Source organism: Podarcis melisellensis (genome assembly GCF_964234715.1).
Source record: "Podarcis melisellensis genome assembly, chromosome: 6".
NCBI classification, from domain to species: Eukaryota; Metazoa; Chordata; class Lepidosauria; order Squamata; family Lacertidae; genus Podarcis; species Podarcis melisellensis.
Window position 1 is genome coordinate 48,231,448 of NC_138538.1, and position 7,439 is coordinate 48,238,886.

Below are 7,439 nucleotides of genomic sequence, written 5' to 3' on the forward strand. Positions count from 1 at the left end.
CCACCGCATTCCTATTGCTATTTTTGTAAACACTGATAGGTTGCAGAACTGCATCACAAAATTCTGATAACAGAATTCTGAAGGATAGCTGGGCTTCAGTTTGCTTATTGTTTCAGAAAGTGTAGAATTGATAGATTTGGCTACAAATGCAAACTAATTCAAGTTTCTCCCCTATCCCTGACCCCTTCCCTGCCTCAAGCACCATGTTTTGGGGGGTTTATTGGCTAGTGCCAACGAGGATGCAACCTCCCCGCTCCAAAATGGCAGATTGGGGGTTTGAATTCTCCTGTCCAAGACCCTATTAACTGCAGCGAGTTAACTTGGGAGCGAGTTCCCGAGCCCCATTTCTACAATTAAGAACTACTTCCTTGTTTATCTAACTGAAGTGTGAAATGAGGAACAATTTCTGTATGCACACTGCACTGTGACCATTTTAGTTACTGATGGGTTTTCCCCTCCCTAAGAAACCAGAAGGGTTACTAGCAATTATTGTGGCAGTGAGGGTTTAAGGGGCATAGCTCTGGATGCCACACTGCCTGCCCTGTGACCCCTAAATTAGCCTGCTGCCCTCAAATATGGTGGAGGGCATTGCCCCATGACCAGTGTTGAAATAAAAGTGCCCGTCATATTGAATTGTGTGCATTAAATGGAGAAAAGGGTGTGTTCTTGTCTTTCACCTCAGGCAGCAAAGTGTCTTGGGCTAGCTTGGCACAGCATCATAGTGGCATTTGGGAAACACTGTGGCACTGAGCACAACTTGGCTAAATAGATAACTAAAGTCTCAGTATATTGTTTTGAGAGCTGTGTGGCATTCTGAAGTTGTCGTGCACTAAGAATTTCATCGTTGTTGTTTGTTTGGTTGGTTGGTTATAAATTTCATTTAAACCAGGAGTGTATGTTTTTGAGCTTCAATTCTATCGAAATTGGAATTTAATGCTTTTTAAAAAAGGTCATTTAAAGGCTCCTGGACTGGCAAAGGCACTGCCAAATAATTGTACCTTTAAGCAACAGCAACTCATTGTATTTTTCGCTCCATAAAACGCACCTGACCATAAGACGCGCCTAGTTTTTAGAGCTGGAAAACAAGAAAAAAAAATTGTACTCAAATGTTGTACTAAACTATTTAAAACAGCAAAGCGGGTTGCTCCTGTCCGCTTTGCTGCTTTAAAGTGAGCCACAGTATATAATGAAGAGAATGGGAAAAGGATAGACATTCCATTACAATGTAGCTGTTTTCATTATCACTGGGAAGTCAGTACTGGCAGCCGTCGCATAAACTAAAACTTGAGCATTTTACTGTTATTAATGAAGAATGGTAATAGTCAGGGAGAGAAACCAGGGTTGTGCAAATGAGAAGTGCTTGGAGTGTGGAGGAACAGCAAAGAAATCAAATGAACTTCACAGTTCCTAAATCTGTGAAGTTTTCTCAAAACAGGCATGGTTGTTTCGAAAGGAAGATTCAAAATGGAGTGACTGAGCAAAGAACAGAGGAGGAAAAGAGGGCAGATAAATAGCTTCCATTCAATACCAAGAGAACACAATGTTTTTGGTGGACTGTACTTGTAAGAATTTGTATAATGGATTATAGATTTGGAGTGGAATATCAGTGCCTCTTTTCTGCAATAAAGATTAGCTGCTAGGAACATGGTCCACACACAAACACACAGGATGTCCGGTTATAGTTGTGCAGTTTAAACTGTTCCTGAGCCAGATGCCTGTTCAGTTTTAGCTGAGCTCACTATTACTGGTTTGTGGAGATGCTTTGCATGTATTTATGACTATTTCCGCAAAACTGCTGCTTGAAGAAATCCCCAAACTTAATATTTTAAAACTTCAAATGGAGCTCAGAATCCAGTTAGGCAATCAAGTCTTTGCAGTTGACTTAGGAGGCACTGAGAGGTGGCAATTTGCTGCTCCCCCACCCCACCCCCAAAGAGCAGCCCAGGAGCACACAGCCTTCCTGCTGCTTGCAAACCTTGCTGGGGCATCAGGGGAAAGTGGAGGCTGCCGGCAGAGCAGCGTCGCTCCTCCCCCCACCCCCAAAGAGCAGCCCAGGAGTGCAGGGCAAGGGCGATTTGGCTCCAGGGACCACACATTTGTGCCAAAAGACGCACAGGCATTTCCCCTTACTTTTTAGGAGTAAAAAAGTGCGTCTTATGGAGCGAAAAATACGGTAACTCAAATTGCATTTTAAATTCATAACCGTGTATTTGAGCTAAAAGTAGCAGCTCCAATGTTGTCCTTTTAAAATTAGTATTTGCTTTAAAGAACCTGCAGGTCATGGCATTGGCAAATATGACCTGAAAACTGTTAATTCCAAATTAATAAACTTCCCCAAGGCTGAGCTTTTAGTAGTAATCCATGTGCAAAAGCTTACAGTTATTGTGAGTGAAGTTGGGACGCCATTTCTGAGGTCAGCAGGAAGGGCAAGGCAGGGGAGAAAAACACCAAAAGATGTTAAATTCATTTCTTGTGATTTATTTTCTTTTTCATGCTGTATTAATAATGCATAGCAACTACTGTGCAATACAGTGTGAGATACAGGTAGTCCTAATGCAGGAAGGAGGAACTTGTTGCCCTCCATATGCTGTTGGACCATGGCCAATAATAATATTATAATAATTTATTATTTATACCCCGCCCACCTAGCTGGGTTTCCCCAGCCACTCTGGGCGGCTTCCAACAAAATATTAAAATATAATAGTCTGTTAAACATTAAAAGCTTCCCTAAATAGGGCTGCCTTCAGATGTCTTATGAAAGGCTGGTAGTTGTTCTCTTTGACATCTGATGGGAGGGCGTTCCACAGGGCGGGTGCCACTACTGAAAAGGCCCTCTGCCTAGTTTCCTGTAACTTGGCTTCTCGCAGAGAGGGAACCACCAGAAGGCCCTCGGCGCTGGACCTCAGTGTCCGGGCAGAACGATGGGGGTGGAGACGCTCCTTCAGGTATACTGGACCGAGGCCATTTAGGGGTTTAAATGCTCAGGGATTATGGGAGTTATAGTCCAGCAACATCTGGAGGGCTACAGGTTCCCCATGCCTGCCCTCATTGGTAATCACATGTTGCCATAACCTGACTAGAGGGGATAGGACTGTGTCTCCTTGTTCTCCCATTAGTTTCTCTTAGTTATCCTTATATTCATCTCAGAAGACGGACCAGTATGATTTGGAAAGTGGAATATATAATTGGTTGGTGCTCCTAATAATCCATTCACATTCATTGGAATCAAAGCACATTGGAATCCTGGACTGAAAAGGGCCAATTTCCAAGCAGATTACCCACATGTGTACTGGTCCTGGATAACACCAAACTGGCATTCACGGGGATTGACCTCTAAAGTCCATCCATGCAAAGCCCCGATGCAGTCTAATATATCCATTCACAGTCTTCATTTATCACACAATTCAACAACCCAAGCACACACTCAAGGATCACCGTGTGTGTGTGTGTGTGTGTGTGTGTGAGAGAGAGAGAGAGAGAGAGAGAGAGAGTTATTGCGAATAATGTGCTGCTGCCAAGGCACTGCTGAGCAGCTCCAATAATAGTGATGTGTTCTCTCTGCTGTGTTTCTTCAATCCATTGCTTTGTTAAGAGCACACACTGTCCCATCGAAAAATAGAAAGTGCAAGAGGAATGTTAGAGATCTAAAAAAGATATTGGGTTTTTTTAAGTTACAGAGAGAAAATGCTAATATCAATAGGAAAGGTCTTGGAGTTCAGCATCTGCATGGTTCTGGAATCCTGGTACATCGAAAAGATGGGAGCATCTTGACTTTCGGAGGTACTCTTGTGATGGAAAGGGGGTGTCTTCTTCTATGTTACGTCTACAAAAATGCAAAATAATCTTTTTTCTAAAAAAGGATAAGGCAACCAAACAAGGAATATTTGTCTGGATCTGAAACATTCCTGTAGTCTGTCCAGTTTCATTCTGTTGTAATTTGGACATGGGAGATAGATACCGAAACACAGTACTGGATTATGGCTTTTCCACCTTCTGTTGTTTTCCTGAAGCAGTGCTTTCTTCATTTTTCTGGAAAATAAAAAAAATCCATTATTTAATGTTTGCAGCAGTTTGTGATATATAAGCAGAGCATGGGGCAAAATTCAGAACAGTAGCTTTAACATAGGATGGATCAAGACACATTAAAGAAGCGTTTCAGTCAAACGTGTTGTAAACTTCATGAAGGGAAATCACAGCGATGAAAGACGGGACTCCACACCGCCATCTGGCGTCACAGTGTTATACACATATACCGGTAAATCTTTTTCCTAGATACAACCCTGTATCCTTCTTCACAGACTATGCCACTGCCATTGAAGTCCGTGTCTTCCTCATGCCCAGTAAAGAAACCTAGGAAAAGAAAAAGTGTGTTTCAAGGGCAGAAATGGTGCCCTCTTTCATCCAAATTCATCCAGAAGAGGTCTTATTGACAAGTACTTAGGAAGGTGTGGACAACCAGCAAATAGTTACGCCAAACATGCAGAAGCAGTACTAACTAGTGCAATGACTTTCATCTGAAAAGGGAACAATGATCAGCTCTATGCAATATTTTCAGACCATCTCTATTTTATACTGCCTTGGTTCCCTCTGAATAAATGTCAGCTTTTGATTAAGTCACAGTGATAGGATAGAGGGCCATAGATGACCAAGCAATGAGCAGCAATTGAGGGGATCTGGGATCCACACAAGGCCTCACAGGGTGGTGGACTCTCCTTCACTGATTGGGTGGTCATCTGTCATGGATGCTTTAGATGAGACTCCTGCATTGTAGGGGGTTTGACAAGATCACTATCGGGGTCCCTTCCCACTCCACAATTCTATGGTGGTCCTGTCAGTTGAGTCACAGTGGCAGATGAATCGGCCAATGACAACGGTGGACCATGGCTGCACTCATCGCTACTAGCAAGTCAGCAGGCATGTGTCCAAATAATGTCACATGGCAATATGGCAAGAGGCCAGGAAAAGTCTCCTCCATTTGACAGGAAAAGTAGTACAGTGGTACCTTGGGTTAAGTACTTAATTTGTTCTGGAGGTCTGTTCTGAACCTGAAACTGTTCTTAACCTGAAGCACCACTTTAGCTAATGGGGCCTCCCGCTGCTGCTGTGCCGCCGCACGATTTCTGTTCCCATCCTGAAGCAAAGTTCTTAACCCAAGGTACTATTTCTGGGTTAGCGGAGTCTGTAACCTGAAGTGTATGTAACCTGAAGCGTATGTAACCCGAGGTACCACTGTACTTACTTCATCTCAGTATCTGGCAACTTGATGACAGCTATCCTTGAGACTGAGAATCCTAATCTGGCTATCCTGTCCTGGATTTTGTTATGATTTAATATTTAAATTTTAAATGCTGCTTAGTCAATGGATTTTTGCAGCTAGTTCTGTGGCAATCAAATGCTCTACTAATCTACAGCAATCTACACTGTGCCATGAGGTCACTTGTATATGGTTGCATGGACTTTATATGCTGATTTATAACAGGTGAAATTGCTGTGTTGGTGTCTGTTCAGTGTCAGGCACCACTCCATGGTGCTATGTGCACTATTCAGTTTATTTAGCATATGATTTGCTAATGCTGCAGATATGGTCCAAAATGTACCTTTTGATTCCAAAAGAATCCAATATGCAGCAGGGAGCTGTTGCTGTGGACCAAGTGCTCCTATTAAAAGAAGAAGAAGCATTTTTATCACTTTCTTTTTTTACTTGCATATGTGTATTATACAAAATTGAAAATGGTGAAAACAGGAAGCTGCTGAACAAGGCACTTTAAGATGGGGGGTTAGCCGCCAGCTGGAGGATTGCCACTACTGCCCCTGCGAGAAGCCCTCCCTGAAAATCACCAGCATGGTCCCACTTTTGCTGCCAACAAATACCAAAAATGTTTTGAATGTTCCATAAAAATATGGAGTATACAAACACATTGACATGGCTGGAATTGCACTAGCCTGTCCCCGTAAGTTCAAGTGAGCTCTATGCAGCGCAGGAGAACTAGCATCCCAGACTGGGCTTTGTAAAACCTTATTTTTCAATAATTTAGAAGCTGCTGTGGTTATGGATAACTTTAGAAAAGGGACAACATGATGAAAAGCAGGCTTTCACTGCAAAGAAAATGAGCTGGCATAGATACACTGCATCACAGCCGCAGTAACTTAAGTTATCACTGACCTTCCCTCCTCATCCCGCAGCAGATGAAGTAATTTCTACCTTTTACATTTTCGAGGATGAGAAATCCGGAGATAATCCTGTGAAAAATGATCCAAACACCAAAATAAATTTGTGTTAAAAATCACCTGTTTGCTGGGATAGAAAGCCCTGTATTGATTCTTTTAACAGAACGTTGCTGAGACGGCAGATGCTTGGAAATTAAGCAAAAAGATGTCTAAAGCAGAAAAGTCTTCCTCACAAAATTGAATGCATTCATCTTTAAAATGCCAAAGGGTCCTTTGCATTTTTACTGAAATAGATATCCTTCAAATATTCCCAGGTGTGTGTTTTTTTTCCCTGGAAGGGCCTGTAACTCCCTGCCGCCTCCTCCTCCTTAATCATAGAATCATAGAATTGTACAGTTGAAAGGGAGCATGAGGATCATCTAGCCCCTGCAATACAGGAAACTTTTGCCCAACATGGGGCTCAAATCCAAGACCCCGAAATCAAGAGTACCATGCTTTACCAACTGAGCTATTGGGAGAGCCTGGTATTCAACACAGTGCCAAAGAGAACAGTCCATCAATGCAAAGATTTCTCCTTGTGTGCTGGAAAGTCCTCCCTCTTTCTCTCCTCCCCCCCCCCCCGCATGCCCCCTGGGGCTATTCTGGGGGTTCTCCCAAACCTCCAACGCAGATGCTGGGGGCTGTGTGGGTTCATATAGGGGGAGGAAAGGGGAGGAAGTTGAGTTACGCTAGTGCTAATCCTTGCATATGTGTCTACCACTTTCGCTGAAAATAGAGTGTGCTGAAGGCTTTGGCTAAATGGTCCTCGTTGCAGTTTGTTGTGTTGTAGCCCAATGAAAGTTCATGCACACGCCAATCTGCAGAGTATCAGGAAGAAAAGAGTTGTTTCACATTGCCTGCTACTACCTGATCCTCTTAACTGCTGATGACAGGGACTGAGACTGAGTCTGCCGCCTTCTATGTGCAATGCATTTGATCTCACTCTGAACTATTTCTCCTTGCTTACGTTGGATTTCTTAGCCTAGCAATTTCCTACTCACCCAGAAGGCAGATGAGTGCAGTCCTCATGGTCTTGTTGGCACTGAGGTAATGAATGCTTGAGACTTAAAGCTTATAGGAACTAGGAAATGCTGACAGCAGATGTTTTGAATGAGTCGTCACGTTACTCTACACTTTACATAATGAATATTCAAGTTTGTCAACAGACCATAAACATCAAATATACTGTAAGAGTGTCAAGATAAGTGGGGTAGGGGGGAACAAAGCACCTG

General features: G+C 42.9%; 1 protein-coding gene across 1 annotated transcript in view; it reads right to left on the reverse strand.

Annotated features, from left to right (window-relative positions):
- LOC309372521 (adhesion G protein-coupled receptor E3-like) overlaps positions 1 to 6,254 on the reverse strand; it is a 34,318-nt gene extending 28,064 nt beyond the window's left edge. The window contains exons 1-3 of the mRNA XM_081916158.1: positions 6,203 to 6,254; positions 5,598 to 5,657; positions 3,959 to 4,029 (exon numbers count right to left, since the gene is read on the reverse strand). The gene's annotated coding sequence lies outside the window, so the exon portion shown is untranslated. The remainder of the gene's footprint in view (positions 1 to 3,958; positions 4,030 to 5,597; positions 5,658 to 6,202) is intronic.
- Between the last annotated feature and the right edge of the window lie 1,185 nt (positions 6,255 to 7,439).